At 36.2% G+C, this 15,455-nt stretch overlaps 1 protein-coding gene and 1 long non-coding RNA gene across 3 annotated transcripts in view; one reads left to right on the top strand and one right to left on the bottom strand.

Moving 5' to 3' along the window:
* Positions 1-15,455, bottom strand: part of LOC123774191 (zinc finger protein 271-like) — a 163,894-nt gene that overhangs the window by 130,426 nt on the left and 18,013 nt on the right. The gene's annotated exons all lie outside the window — the stretch shown is intronic.
* On the top strand, positions 5,788-14,870 carry LOC138356520 (uncharacterized). Of its 2 annotated transcripts, none has more exons than XR_011224496.1 (3): positions 5,788-5,885; positions 11,428-11,534; positions 14,210-14,870. It is a non-coding gene; the product is annotated as an uncharacterized lncRNA (long non-coding RNA). The 2 variants fall into 2 exon arrangements; XR_011224495.1 differs by lacking the exon at positions 5,788-5,885 and adding an exon at positions 10,578-10,731.

Here is a 15,455-nt window from a genome sequence, read left to right as displayed (position 1 = left end):
ATTTGTTCAGGTATGGTGAATAAAACAGGTAGATGCTTATATATAATGTGTGTATATAGCGTAATAACACCACAAACAATATTGTTGAAGGACAAATCCCAGCAAACACAGAACGTTTGTGGACGTTTTTAAATGGTTCCACAAAGGTAATACTGTAACTTTTGACATAAATACGTATATCTGATGTTCTTAAAACCAAAGGATATAACTAAAAACATATATTCTTGAGACACAGTTTTTTAAGATTTATGTAAAAATTTAAAAATAATAGTGAATGCTATGGTATTATAATGTTTTCATGCTTTATATTTAAGAATAAATAATTTTCAGTCAACATTTAGTTTTTTTTGTTTACTTTCTGTAAAGCTATCCAATTTACGTTCTTATAACATAAATATAACATTTATATGACGTCAGTATAACGTTATTTACACGACATCATTACGTTATTATGATGTTATATTAACGTATAATTCCTGTGTGAAAACCAGAATATATATTGAACTTTATGTTTTAAACCTTGTAAAGTTATCATAAAACTTGGAATAAGACGGTAAGCATGCTTTACTTATGAAAATATACAAACAAATCAACAAAAACATTTTAACATAAAAAACATAAACATAACATAAATTAATTGCATGCATGGGAGTTAACTGGAACTCTGTAATATTGCATACATGAACCTTAAGGTACAAACCCAGTGTATTTACTCATGCAGTTCTTTCCTAAATCTAAATTTTTCCAATTTTTACACTTTGTTTCGAGTTCTGTCTTGTGTTGCTACTTTTAATACCCCATTAATGTCCCCTTTGTTATGTCCATTCATCCCATTGTGCACCTCTACCATATGTCACTCCTAATTCTTTGCTTTTCTAGAGAATGTAATATAAGCTTTGACAATCTTTCTTCATATGACAGGTTAACAGGTAGAACAAAGATTACCATTTATATATGGATAACTATTATAAGTCGGTTTGAATGAGTGAATTGCTGCTTGAAGATAGGTATATACACGTGTGGTACTATCAGATTGCATCGTGGTGAGCCTAAAACCCTTCAGATCCAAGCAAAGGGTAAAATGCCAGCAGATACAATTGCGAACACATTGATACCAAAATGAAAGACATATGACGAGAATTGAGGTAACCAAAGTGAAAAGTGTGTTCACATTACATTGCACTAGAGTGCTCCCGGGTTACTTTCTCTCACTTTCTCTGTTTTGTGCGGATGGTACACCTTGCTTTTGGAGTTTATATGCATTTAAACCTGTAGATAATTCTATTGCTAACACATTGATACCAAAATGAAAGACCTAGGATGACAATTGGGGTGACCAAAATGAAAAGAGTGTATACATTTTATCGCTCTTGTGCGCTCCCTGGTAACACACTCTCGCTTACTCTGTTTGTTGCGGATGGTAAGCCGGGCTTTTGGAGTTTATATGCCTTTAGTCCTGTAGAGAATTCTATTGCGAACACATTGATGCCAAATTGAAAAAACTAGGATGAGAATTGAGGTAACAAAGTTGAAAAGGGTATACACTTTTCAGTATTATCACGCTCTCTAATGTAATGAGAGTTGCCTGAGGGTGGCTCAGCTTTCTTTTTCTGGTACCCTTGGCCTACATTCATCTTGTCGGCGGGTGGAGCGCGCTGCTGTCTTTGACATTATATTCACATAGTTCTGTTGGGAATTCTATTGCGAACGCATTGATACCAAAATGAAAGACATAGGACGAGAATTAAGGTGACAAAGTTGAAAAGAGTATACACTTTTCAGTATTTCCGCGCACTACCAGGGAATGTCCAAACAAAAATGGAGAGAGTGGAGGGGTAACTTGCCCAAAACGCGAAAGTGTTTGGGGAGATTAACTTTCGTTCAATACTATTATGCAAAAGGAGCCACACATCTATGGTTCATCCAATAAAATCAGCAGACTTCTAGATGTTACTACTGCTCGGCTTAGACTCGGTTACAAGTATTTCTGGGAATTCTCATTATCTGCCGATGTAGACCTGACCAAATGTTAACTGTCAACAAAATTATTTGCACACCCCTTCGTCACTATGTGATAGTGAATTCAGAGACAATTCTATAACCAATGTACCAACGATGTGTCAATATTTCATTCAAAATGATCTGGTACCAGAAATTTTAGCCAAATATCCCCAGTTTGCTAACTGTAAGTAGTAACTAAGTGATTGTAACCTATCCACCGCTGCCCACTGGATGGGGAGCGGTGTGCAGGACAAACATATCAATTGTGACACTAGCTCTCCACATATGTCAGTTGCTTAATTTAGAAACTGTACTTGTGATCGATCTCGAACCTATTGTTGATGTGACGACTTATACTGAATTTTGTAACTAGCTCATCAAGATTGTAACTTGCTTAGCTAAATGAATTGTTGGGTTCAGTCCCTGAGCCCATTATGTGCCTCTGCAACCCTTTCCACTACCGCCCACAAGATGGGTATGGGGTGCATAATAAATGAACTAAACTAACTTTAAGGCATCCTGAAAGAAAGCTTGGAGGGCTTGAAAAATTGCAGAACGAAGCCTTGAGGATAATCCTTGGGTGCCTTCGTACCACAAAGATACTTAATATGAGAAAGGAACTTAATATTCCGAGCGTTGTTTATCGTGTTACTGAAAATAACTGTCAAATTGGTATAAAAATGCTTAGGCTAGCTCATCCTAACCGTTGCACAGAAGCCCTCCAGAATTTCTTTATTGAATGTAAACATTGTTTCAAATAGATAAATAAAATTGGAACTGAACTCAGAAAGTATCAGATTTATAATTTGTACCAAGAGAGACAACAATAGCACTTTCCTGCACTGTAGGAAATTACACCCTTTTCAATTTTAATCCCTCCCTTTCCATCAAAGGAGCAAATTAGAGATCAGTCCCAGCTTTGTCTTGAGGCAAAGCTCAACGTCTTAAGCCATATTGATGCTCTGTCCACAGAGCATTCTCTCTCTCAAATCATATACACTGAAGGTTTCCTACAGCGCCCAACGGGTGCAGTTGTCCTGGCAATAGGATATGACTTATATTTTGAGTGGGGAGTCCGTATAAACAACTGGGCCTCTACCCTTCAGACTGAACTATTTGCCTTGCTCCTTGCACTGAAATGTGTACAAGTATCCAAACTTGATACATTAGTTGTAAGTGACTCTTTATCATCCTTAATTGCTCTCAACTCTTTAAGACATAACTGTAACATGCTTGTGTCTGAAGCTAGACACAAATACAATAACAACTTGAGGAACCTTATCATAAACAATAATCTCAACAAAAATCACATAGTTCTCAGAGGTGATTTCAATATTGACCTAGGGCTACAAAATAACCCTCAAGTAGACTGTTTCCTCAACAGCATGAATTCCTGTATGCTCATCCCCGCAATCACCAGGCCCACCCGAGTCACTCAAACATCTGCGACTACCCTGGATCACTGATGGACCAACATAACAGCTCCTCTTACATCAAGTATAATCACTGACAGAACAACTGACCACTATCCTACCTTCCTTGTAGCGAACATGGCCATAACACCACCAGGTAACAAGAAAATTACCTTTAGGTTACAATGTGAAGCGGCAATAGGCAATCTCACAAATGCCCTCCACAATGTAAACTGGGAATCTAAATTTATCAATACACAGGATAATAATTCGTTAACTAGCCTCTTTCCAAAATTTAAAGCCTTTACAATACTTATTGTCCTCTCCTCACCAAGCAAGTAACTGGCAAAAAGGTTAAATAATCCCTGGCTCACTAATGGCATACTTAAAGCAATCGACAAGAAACATGAATATGAAAAAAAAACTTAGGATTGGCCTAGTTGGAAAAGAAGTAGTTAAGAGGTATTCATCAGTGCTTACCAGTATAATAAGAGCAAAGCGTTCCTATTACGAGAATAGATTCAAAGAAGCAAAAGGCAACATAAAAAGCACATGGAGAGCCATCTCTACCATCCTAGGAGCTAAACAACATTTACATAATAAGATAAAAATCTCCAAGGATGGTTATACACCTGCAACAGATCTTGAAACAGCAACTGAATTTAATAGCTTCTTTTCATCGTTTGGTGCTCACCTTGCCCGAAAAATCCCAGAGACTCAGACATATGTTACCACATATCTTTCACGCAGCTATCCAAACTCTCTTCTCCTCTCTCCGGTCAGCCCTACAGATGTTGTGTCCATCATTCACTCGCTAAAAACCAAAGCTGGGAACATTAGTGAAATACCATCGATGGTACACAGGCGTGCCTCCCATGCCCTTGCACCATCCATAGCACTGCTGTTCAACAAATCCCTAGAGTGTCATACCTTCCCTGATATCCTTAAAAAAGCAAGAGTAACGCCAGTTCATAAAGGAGGTAACACGGCAGACATAAATAATTACAGACCCATATCGAATCTACCTATATTATCAAAATTATTTTTTTTTTTTTACAAACAGCTCTACTCCAATCTTGTAAAATTCAATATACTAAGTCCCTGTCAGTTTGGCTTCCGCTCCCAAAAGAGTACCAATGATGCTATTGTTAGTCTGCTTGACTTAATCTTCTCAGCCCTTGACAAAAGTGAGTTTCCAATTGAACTCTTCATCGGCCTGAGAAAGGCCTTTGATACTGTTAACCATAACTACCTCTTACTTAAATTCCACCATTATGGAATCCGTGGCCTTGCCCTAAACTATATCCGATCCTATCTTAGTAACAGACACCAATATGAAGCCATCAATGATATAACCTCTCCCACTCTACCACTTAATTACCGTAAAGGTGCCACAGAGCAGCATCCTAGGACCCTCCTGTTTCTTATATACATCAATGATCTCCCTAATGTCTCTAACATACTTAAACCTATATTGTTGGCTGATGATACTACTCATCTACTCTGACCCCAACCCACTCCTGTTAAATAATGTTGTAAACAATTAATTAAAAAAAGTCTACTTGTGGATGTCAACCAACAAACCTCACACAAAACATAGAAAAGACCTACTATATCTTATTTGGAAACAAATCAACAAATGCAATTCAGCTTCAGATAGATAATGTAAACATTAGCAATAAAAATGATGGAAAGTTTCTTAGCCTATACTTAGACAAGAGACTCAACTTCCGCACCCATATACAACACATAACTAAAAAGGTTTCTAAAACAGTTGGTATACTGTTTAAGATCAGATATTATGTACCCTACTCTGCTCTCCTCTCACTCTATTATGCACTTATCTATCCCTATCATTCTTATGGCGTTTGTGCTTGGGGTTCAACCTCTGCAAACTACCTCAAGCCCATCATCATCCAGTAAAAATCTGCTATCAGGACAATAACTAACTCTACCTTCAGACAACACACAGCTCCCTTGTTCAAATCCTTAAACATGCTAAACAAATTCACTCCATACATTCTCCTGTGTAAATTACGTTTATAAAGCCCTTTTTCTAACTGCAAACCCTGTTCTGAAACTCTTCCTGGACAGATGTAATAGAACACATGGCCACGTCCCCACCAGACATAAATATCTCTTTGATATCCCCAGAGTCAAACTTAATCTATGTAAACACTCGTGAATAAAGGGACCTAGTCTATGGAACTCACTCCCTTATAATGATTTGAAAAGCTGTCCAACTTCTGCCATATTCAAAAATAAAACCAAAAAGTACCTGTAGTACTTTTTAAGTACGAGGGAGTAATGCGCAAAGCGTCCCTCACCTGTGACGTCACAGCGTCATCTGACGCCATATCAACACATCGGCCATTTTGTCGTCAGTTCAGTCATGGCGAGGACTAACCCTTCATGCAAACTGCACCTACTATCAAGAAGAAGAAGATTTTGTGTTCCACCGATAGTATTATCGTAAGTAAGCACTTATATTTTATATTTTATTAAGTTAATTGATTCTATTTTTCTGTAATAAAGGTACAAAGGGTTGTTAAGGAACAAGGGTGTAGCGATACCGACGCTCAGTGCGCTCAACTCACACCAAAGTATCACCTGTGTAGCTTCTGTAATTAGTGTTAATTAGTTATGCTATAAGATAATGAAGCGAGTATAAGATTAACTCGCTACAAGGGTACTGTGTTGGGAGGTGAGGGCTGTTACTGGTGTCTGTGGGGATGTAAGGACTTGTACCAACCACTATCACCACCAGTACCTTGTCTTGCATCCTGCTTAGTATTCCTATTGAGATATGAAGTATTATTGCATTCATATAATTATTCATTCATTGTCATTACTATTTTTATGGGCTATGTTCTGTTACCCTAATGCTTTTTACCCCTGGGCATGTCCATTTACTCTCCAGCCCTTCACAAGCCACTGCTGCACCCCCTCCATGCCCATACTTACTGTGCTTATTCTTACAGGACTGCACTGCATTATGTGGTGCTCACTGCCTGGACACCTTGATACATGCATTATAGGGTTCTGGTAGTTGTTCTACTCACCAAGCCCTTCCAAGGCCAGGCTTGACATGTGAGAGCTTGGTCCAACAGGCTGTTGCTTGGACAGGCCCCTCAGGCCCACATATCCACCACAGCCTTGTTTGTCCGGCACTTCAAAATCAAATGTTTATTTACGTAAGGTACATACATATTTTTAGGTAAGGTACTCTTTATTTGGGTAAATTTATCTTCGTAGTATTTAGCTTTGGCTCGTCTAATTATCTTGGATAGCAATAACGAGTAATTCTTTGAGAATTCTTTGGAGACAATTCCTAACCTATACTTCTCCCAACCTATACTTCTTCTCAAGGTCATCTTCACTTCTTGAAGATGTTCAGGTTTTCTCTTGAAGATGTCGACGGTTGTTCCAGCAATACTGTATTTCTTTTATTGCTGAAAACCTGTTTTCAGCCATAAAAAAATAATCCTGAATCCAGAAAAAAATCCCTTTTGTATCGTCTGGAAATTTTCAAATAATGCTGATCAAACCTGAGTCTAAATTATTTGTATATATTATGAATTACAGAGGTCCCAGGACAGGGTTTTTAGGCACTCCACTTACATTTTCCCACTCTGACTTAACCCCCATTTATACAAACTCAGTCTTATCTTTTAGCTAATAATTTATTGTACACACCATACTCAGCCTGTGTAGGGTAGTTTATTGTGCATGTGTAGTATATATATTTGTGTAGTATATTTGGTATATTTAATGCCTCTAACCTCTCCTCATAGTTCTTGTCCTTCAGTTCTGGGAGCCACTTAGTAGCATGTCTTTGCACCTTTTCCAGTTTGTTTATGTGCTTCTTAAGATATGGGCACCATACAACCGCTGCATATTCCAACTTTGGTCTAACAAAAGTCGTGAACAATTTCTTGAGTATTTCGCCATCCATGCATTTAAAAGCTCTGAATATTATCCTTTACCTGCAATTGGTTGTTGCTGTATTTATAGAATATGATTTGTTCTACTTTACATTTGTTTGTTCCTTTTTTTCAAAATTTCTTTCTGCCTCTCTCCTCACTGCCGTGTAGTTGTTTCTCTTTGTATTACTGGTATGTTTGGGGGTTTGGCCTCTTCGTATATTGATTCCATTTTTGTGTCTTTTGGTCTCTGTCCGTCTTGAAATTTCAGTTGAACAAACCCTGTTTCCTAGTTCTGCATCTTTGTTTTGGTATAAATGTTTTTGTTCCTTTATCATATATTTCACAAAATTGACATACTGTGCATTAATTCATCTCAATTACTTCCTTTCCTAACAGCAAGCCTTTCCAGTAAAATTCTTTGAATTCTTTTCTGACTTCTGGCCTAATGTTTGTTTTATCCTAGTGTGTATGGTGCCTAGCGTGTGTCTGGTGCCTGTTGTGTTAAACCGAAGATAAATGCATAAGTATAGGTCAGTAATTTCTCCAGCTTTGAAAGGGGCTTTCATTATGCAGCAGTATTCCACTCTAGAGAGCACTAGCGTCTTGAAAACTATCATCATCGGTATAGCATCTCTAGTGTGAAAAGTTCTTGTTATCTATCCTGTCATTTTTCTTGCAGTTGTGACGGCTACTTTATTGTGTTCTTTAAATGTAAGGCCTTCTGACATCAGTACACCCAAATCCTTTACGTTGCTTTTCCGTTCAATGTTATGATTTGACTGAGTTTTGTAAGTGGTTTCCGTTTTTATATTTTTTATTTTTTCCGTAGCGCATGAGCTGAAACTTATGTTCGTTAATCACCATGTTATTTTCTGTAGCCCATAGAAAGACCTGATTTACATCTGATTGGAGGTTTGCCGTGTCCTCTATGTTGCCTACTCTCGTGAAGATTCTAGTGTCATCTGCAAAGGATGATCAAGTACTATAGGTTGTGTCCTTGTCTATGTCCGATATGAGGATGAGAAAAAGTATTGGAGCAAGCACAGTACGCTTGGGGACTGAGCTCTTTACGGTTGATGGTCCAGATTTTATTTTGTTGACTACTACACATTGGGTTCTATTAGTCAGGAAGTTGTATATCCATCTGCCTATTTTTCCGGTAATTCCTTTTGAACGCATTTTATGTGCAATAACACAATGGTCACATTTGTCAAAGGCTTTTTTTTGTCAAAGCGTTTTGTTTGTCTTCCATGGCATCTAGTGCCATGTCAGAGTGGTCCAGCAACTGTGATAGGCAAGAGCGCCCTGTTCTGAAACCATGTTGTCTGGGGTTATGGAGATGCTGTGATTCCATGTATTTTGTGATCTTACTTCTTAGCATTCTCTCAAAGATTTTTATGATGTGCGATGTTAGTGCTATCGGTCTGTAGTTTTTTGCCTCTGCCTTATTTCCTCCTTTATGGGGCGGTGCTATCTCTGCTGTTTTTAGTATGTCAGGGACAATGCCAGTATCTTGGCTTTGTCTCCAAAGAATGTGAAGGGCCTGCGATAACGTTTTTTACAGTTCTTGATGAATATAGAGTTCCAAGAGTCAGGGCCTGGTGCAGAGTGCATAGGCATACTGTCTATGGCTTCTTCAAAATCCAGTGGGGATAGGATCACATCTGATTTATGATTTGATGTTGGTATCATATCCATGAAAAATTCATTTGGGTTATCAATCAGATGGATGGAGAGCTACACTCGTGGTGTCCCATTTTCCCAGCACTCTTTGTCATATAATGCTTTGAAACTTTTGACGGATTTGGCCTCCACCACCTTCTCACCTAACATGTTCCAACCGTTTACCATTCTGTTTGCAAAAGTGAATTGTCTTACATTTCTTCGGCATCTTTGTTTAGTTCGTTTAAATCTATAACCTCTTGTTCTTGAAATTCCAGGTCTCGGGAAATCTTCCCTATCAAGTTTATCAATTCCTGTTACTGTTTTGTACGTAGTGATCATATCTCCTCTTTTCCTTCTGTCTTCTAGTTTGGAATATTTAATGCCTCTAATGTCTCCTCATAAATCCTGCCCTTCAGTTTTGGTATGAATGTTTGTGTGCCTTCATCGTATATTTTGCAAAATATGGAATACATCTCATTTACTTTACTTTAAGAATATGGTTCGATCAATTAAAAACCCTCTTGTTCAAATTGCAAAGAGACTGAAAGAGATGCAGCATGCTCAATGGATTATATATTAGTGATTATTATTAGGATTATATATTAGTGAATCATATTAGTGATTCAATTATTATGGTCATAAAACAATAAACAAATAGTTTTGGTGTTATTACACTCTATTCACAGGTTATATATAAGTATCTGCATGTTTTGTTCACCATTACAAACCACTAAGTTGGTTTGATTTTTGTTGAGATTGTTATTTATGATAAGATTCCTTACGTTATCTGAGAATGAAGCTATGTCGGTATTGGGAAATCTATAGATGGCACTTATAGTCAAGGAGGATTTAAGGGATTTACTGGAGAACTTGGCAAAGGTATATTCACAATAGTCGTCTCTATTACTAATGAGACTATTGCAGATGAAGGTATCTTTGTAAGATATTGCTATGCCACCTCCTTTTTTTATTAGGCCTGCAGTTGTGAATGGCTTTATTATCAGCCAAGTTGTAGCATACAACATAGCATATATATGTATATGGCATACATATATATATATACACATATATATATATATATGTATATGGCATACATATATATATATATAAACACATATATGGCATACATATATATATATATAAACACATATACGGCATACATATATATATATATAAACACATATACATATATATATATACATATATATATATATATATATATATATATATATATATATATATATATATATATATATATATATATATATATATATATATATATATATATATATATATATATGTTATGTTACAACATAACAGGCCAATTACACTGGATTAATCTTTGTGTTTAGATAGGAGATGCCTCGTATGGGCCAATAAGCCTTCTGCAGCCCCTATGTTTATCCCTTATGTATCCCCCCATGTTTTCACCTTCATTGTATTATCACCTGACCTAATGCGGGTATAAAATCAACTAATATATATATATATATATATATATATATATATATATATAAATATATATTCAAAATTCGTCAGTGTACTACATTTTTGTTGTTGCTTTTAGGTGATGCTTTTAACCAGTGTACGTGGGTCTGATTGTGCAACCACAGTTCGAAGAATAATGAAGATATGAACAAACGGCCTGTGGTCACTATACAGTCTGGAAGGGCAAAAGAAGAAATTGGCATTTCTACAAAAACAAGAACTATATAATGTTATTTTAAGTAAGTAACCAAAAAATTAAATAATTTTTTTAAAGTTTAAAATTCACTGAAAAATTTAAATTTTAAGTTAAAAAATTTTAACCAAAAAACTTAATATTTTTCATATTTGGAACCATTCCATAATATTTTCCCAAGCATAAATGATTATATTTCTATCACTTGCTCTTAAGATTGTTTCATTTAATAGAGGTTGGGCATAATTGTTCTCTGCTGCTAATAGAACTGACTGACTTAGCTATAGGAAAATGTAAACTTAATTGGTTTATCCATTACAGTATTTTGCAGTTTATTTCATGATCCTGTGCTTAATACTTGCATAAATAGTAGATTACAAAATGCATTTTTATATCATTAGTATTGAATAATAATAATGCAAATAATTGACTTATAAATGATGTACAATTAATTGGTAGGTGATATTATATTATTAATATTTTTTCATTCTTGCAAAGCCTTAACAAAGTCATTAACATGTTAATATAAACTTGATCACCTTCCACTTATTTTCTCATGTGCTACCTACATGTACAAAACCTTATTCCTAAATGCATATTTTGTTCTGAAACTTGTCCTTTATATGTTGTGTATCACCATCTCTGGAGAGTTTTATCTGATTGATGTATAAATTACTTTTAATTTTACAGAATATTATTGTTATACTGAATTTATTATTATATAAATAACTTAATTTTACAGAATCATCTATCAACGCACATCCACAAGTTGAGGAGGAGGATGTGACCTTCCAGATGTCTGAAGTACTGAAACAGGCACCAAACAGGCCTGGTGGATCTAGGTACAAGGTAAAATAATTTAAATTTTTTTTTTTTTTTTTTTACTAATTGTCCGATATATATATATATATATATATATATATATATATATATATATATATATATATATATATATATATATATATATATATATATATATATAAATAAATATATATATATAAATAAATATATATATATATAAATAAATATATATATATATAAATATATATATAATGTGTCGTACCTAGTAGCCAGAACGCACATCTCAGCCTACTATGCAAGGCCCGATTTGCCTAATAAGCCAAGTTTACTTGAATTAATGTTTTTTCGACTACCTAACCTAACATTTTCAGCTACCTAACCTAACCTATAAAGATAGGTTAGGTTCGGTCATATATCTCTATTAATTTTAACTCCAATAAAAAAAGAATTGACCTCATACATAATGAAATGGATAGCTTTATCATTTCATAAGAAAAAAAATAGAGAAAATATATTAATTCATGAAAACTTGGCTTATTAGGCAAATCGGGCCTTGCATAGTAGGCTGAAAAGTGCGTTCTGGCGACTAGGTACGACATACATATTATATATATATATATATATATATATATATATATATATATATATATATATATAATATATATATAATATGTATGTGTGTGTGTGTGTGTAAGTACCTAAGTGTAGTTAAAGGATGAGACCGTCTTCCCAGCACTCTTTGTCATATAACGCTTTGAAACTACTGACAGTCTTGGCCTCCACCACCTTCTCACCTAACTTGTTCCAACCGTCTACCACTCTATTTGCGAAAGTGAATTTTCTTATATTTCTTTAGCATCTGTGTTAAGCTAGTTTCAATCTATGACCTCCTGTTCTTGAAGTTCCAGGTCTCAGGAAATCTTCCCTGTCGATTTTATCAATTCCTGTTACTATTTTGTATGTAGTGATCATATCACCTCTTCTGTCTTTTAGTTTTGGCATATTTAATGCCTCTAACGTCTCCTCGTAGCTCTTGCCCTTCAGTTCTGGGAGCCACTTAGTAGCATGTCTTTGCACCTTTTCCAGTTTGTTGATGTGCTTCTTAAGATATGGGCCAACTTCTGTTGTTGGGCACCACACAACAGCTGCATATTCTAGCTTTGGCGTAACAAAAGTCATGAACAATTTCTTTAGTATATCACCATCCATGTATTTAAACGCAATTCTAAAGTTAGAAAGCGTAGCATAGGCTCCGCGCACAATATTCTTTATGTGGTCCTCAGGTGATAGTTTTCTATCTAGAACCACCCCTAGATCTCTTTCTTTATCAGAATTCTTTAAAGATTTCTCACATAATGTATAGGTTGTGTGGGGTCTATGTTCTCCTGTTCCACATTCCATAACATGGCATTTATTAACATTAAATTCCATTTGCCAAGTGGTGCTCCATATACTTATTTTATCCAGGTTTTCTTGAAGGGCATGACAATCATCTAAATTTCTTATCCTTCCTATTATCTTAGCATCATCAGCAAACATGTTCATGTAATTCTGTATACCAACTGGTAGATCATTTATGTAGACAATAAACATCACTGGTGCAAGAACTGAACCCTGTGGTACTCCACTTGTGACATTTCTCCAGTCCGATACATTGCCTCTGATTACTGCCCTCATTTTTCTATGTCAGAAAATTTTTCATCCATATTAGAAGCTTACCTGTCACCCCTCCAATATTTTCCAGTTTCCAGAACAACCTCTCTATGTGGAACTGTCGAATGCCTTTTTTAGGTCCAAATAGATGCAGTCAACCCAACCATCTCTTTCCTGTAATATATCTGTTGCTCGATCATAGAAACTGAGTAAATTCGATACACAGGATCTTCCAAATCGAAAACCATACTGTCTGTCTGAAATTATATCATTTCTCTCCAGGTGTTCTACCCATTTAGTTTTAATTATTTTTTCCAATATTCCAATTCCAATTTTTTCCAATAATGTGTGTGTGTGTATGTATATTTGTGTTGTTGAATATGACCGAAAGTCAGTCTTTCTGCCCCTCTCCTTACTGCTATTGTTGTTTCTCGCATCTGTGTATTGCTTGTATGTTTGGGCAATTTTTCCCCTTTTCCTAGTTCTGCATCTCTGCTTTAGTATAAATTTTGTTGTGCCATTATCATATATTTCACAAAACTTGACATACATCTCATTTACTTCATGTCCTAACAGCAAGTGTTTGTCAAATTCCTTAAGGAAATATCTGAGTTCCCCATAATGACCTCTCCACAAGTCAGGTTTTTCAACTGCTTCAAGCTCATTTTCTTCCAGATTATAATGCATTGCATACTTTATTCCCAAAAAGACATGGTCACTTTTACCCAAGTGACCATGTCACTTGGGTAAAAGGAGGGAGGTACTGAATGATAAATATATCTTTCTCTTTCCTGGTAAATATAATATCCAGCATGGAGGGAACATCCCCTTCCCTCATCCTCGTAGCTTGTTTAACATGTAGAAACATGAATGTATACAGGGTGAGGTTTACGAAATTATATATATATATATATATATATAATTGGTCTCTGGTCTATATATATATATATATATATATATATATATATATATATATATATATATATATATATATATATATATATAAGTTTGTGTGTGTGTAATTTATATAAATAAATAATTAAATATTAATTTTGTTAATATCTTTTCAGGGAAAACTTGCAAGTACAATTCGTATACAAGAGGGGCAACAAGAGCCAGTGGATGTCTACTAAGAAAATATATAAGTCTTTATCCTCACACTCTTGATATATGGTCTTCTCTGGTCTCTTTATTTTCTCTCCTCACAAATGTCCCTTTTTTTTATTTCTTTTACGTTTCTCTCCTGTTTTTCTTGTCTTTTAATCTCTCCTTTCCTCCTCTCTTCTAACACCTCTCGTTTCCTGTCTCTTCTAGCTTCTCTCTTCCTTTACTTTTTATATTTGTGGTATTCATTTATGTCATTTTTATCTTGTATATTTTTCTTGTATCTTTTTCTTATCTTGTGTTTCTCTTCCCCTTCTCTTCAATGATTTCTCATTTCTCTCCTCTCTCTGTTGTTTCTGTTCTGTCTTCTCTCTCCTTGCCTTAATTTTGTTCTGTCTCCTCTTTTGTTGTGTGTGTGTCTTTCTGTCTCTGTCTGTCTCTCTCTTTCTCTCTCTCTCTCTGGCTCTCTTGCTCTCTCTCTCTCTCTGGCTCTCTCTCTCTCTGGCTCTCTCTCTCTCTGGCTCTCTTGCTCTCTCTCTCTCTGGCTCTCTCTCTCTCTGGCTCTCTCTCTCTCGCTCTCTCTGGCTCTCTCTGGCTCTCTCTGGCTCTCTCTGGCTCTCTCTCTCTGGCTCTCTCTCTCTCTGGCTCTCTCTCTCTCTCTCTGGCTCTCTCTCTCTCTCTCTGGCTCTCTCTCTCTCTCTCTCTCTCTCTCTCGCTCTCTCTCTCTCTCTCTCTCTCTGGCTCTCTCTCTCTCTCTCTCTCTCTGGCTCTCTCTCTCTCTCTCTCTCTCTCTGGCTCTCTCTCTCTCTGGCTCTGTCTCTCTCTCTCTGGCTCTCTCGCTCTCTCTGGCTCTTTCGCTCTCTCTGGCTCTCTTTCTCTCTGGCTCTCTCTGGCTCTCGCTCTCTCTGGCTCTCTCTCTCTCTCTCTGGCTCTCTCTCTCTCTCTCTGGCTCTCTCTCTCTCTGGCTCTCTCTCTCTCACTCTCTGGCTCTCTCTCTCTCTCTGACTCTCTCTCTCTCTGACTCTCTTTCTCTCTGACTCTCTCTCTCTCTGGCTCACGCTCTCTCTCTCTGGCTCTGGGTCTCTCTCTCTGGCTCTCATATTTCATTTGATTTAAAAATGTCTGAGATTTTTTACTTAATCTAAGTTATATTGCATGGTGCTAATATGAATATTATACATGACTGTTTTTTCTTTTCTTTCTCTTTCTCCC

Source organism: Procambarus clarkii, chromosome 73 (assembly GCF_040958095.1).
Source record: "Procambarus clarkii isolate CNS0578487 chromosome 73, FALCON_Pclarkii_2.0, whole genome shotgun sequence".
Classification (NCBI taxonomy): domain Eukaryota; kingdom Metazoa; phylum Arthropoda; class Malacostraca; order Decapoda; family Cambaridae; genus Procambarus; species Procambarus clarkii.
The sequence above is the reverse complement of the archived record's forward strand: the minus strand, read 5'-3'. Positions and strand labels throughout refer to the sequence as shown.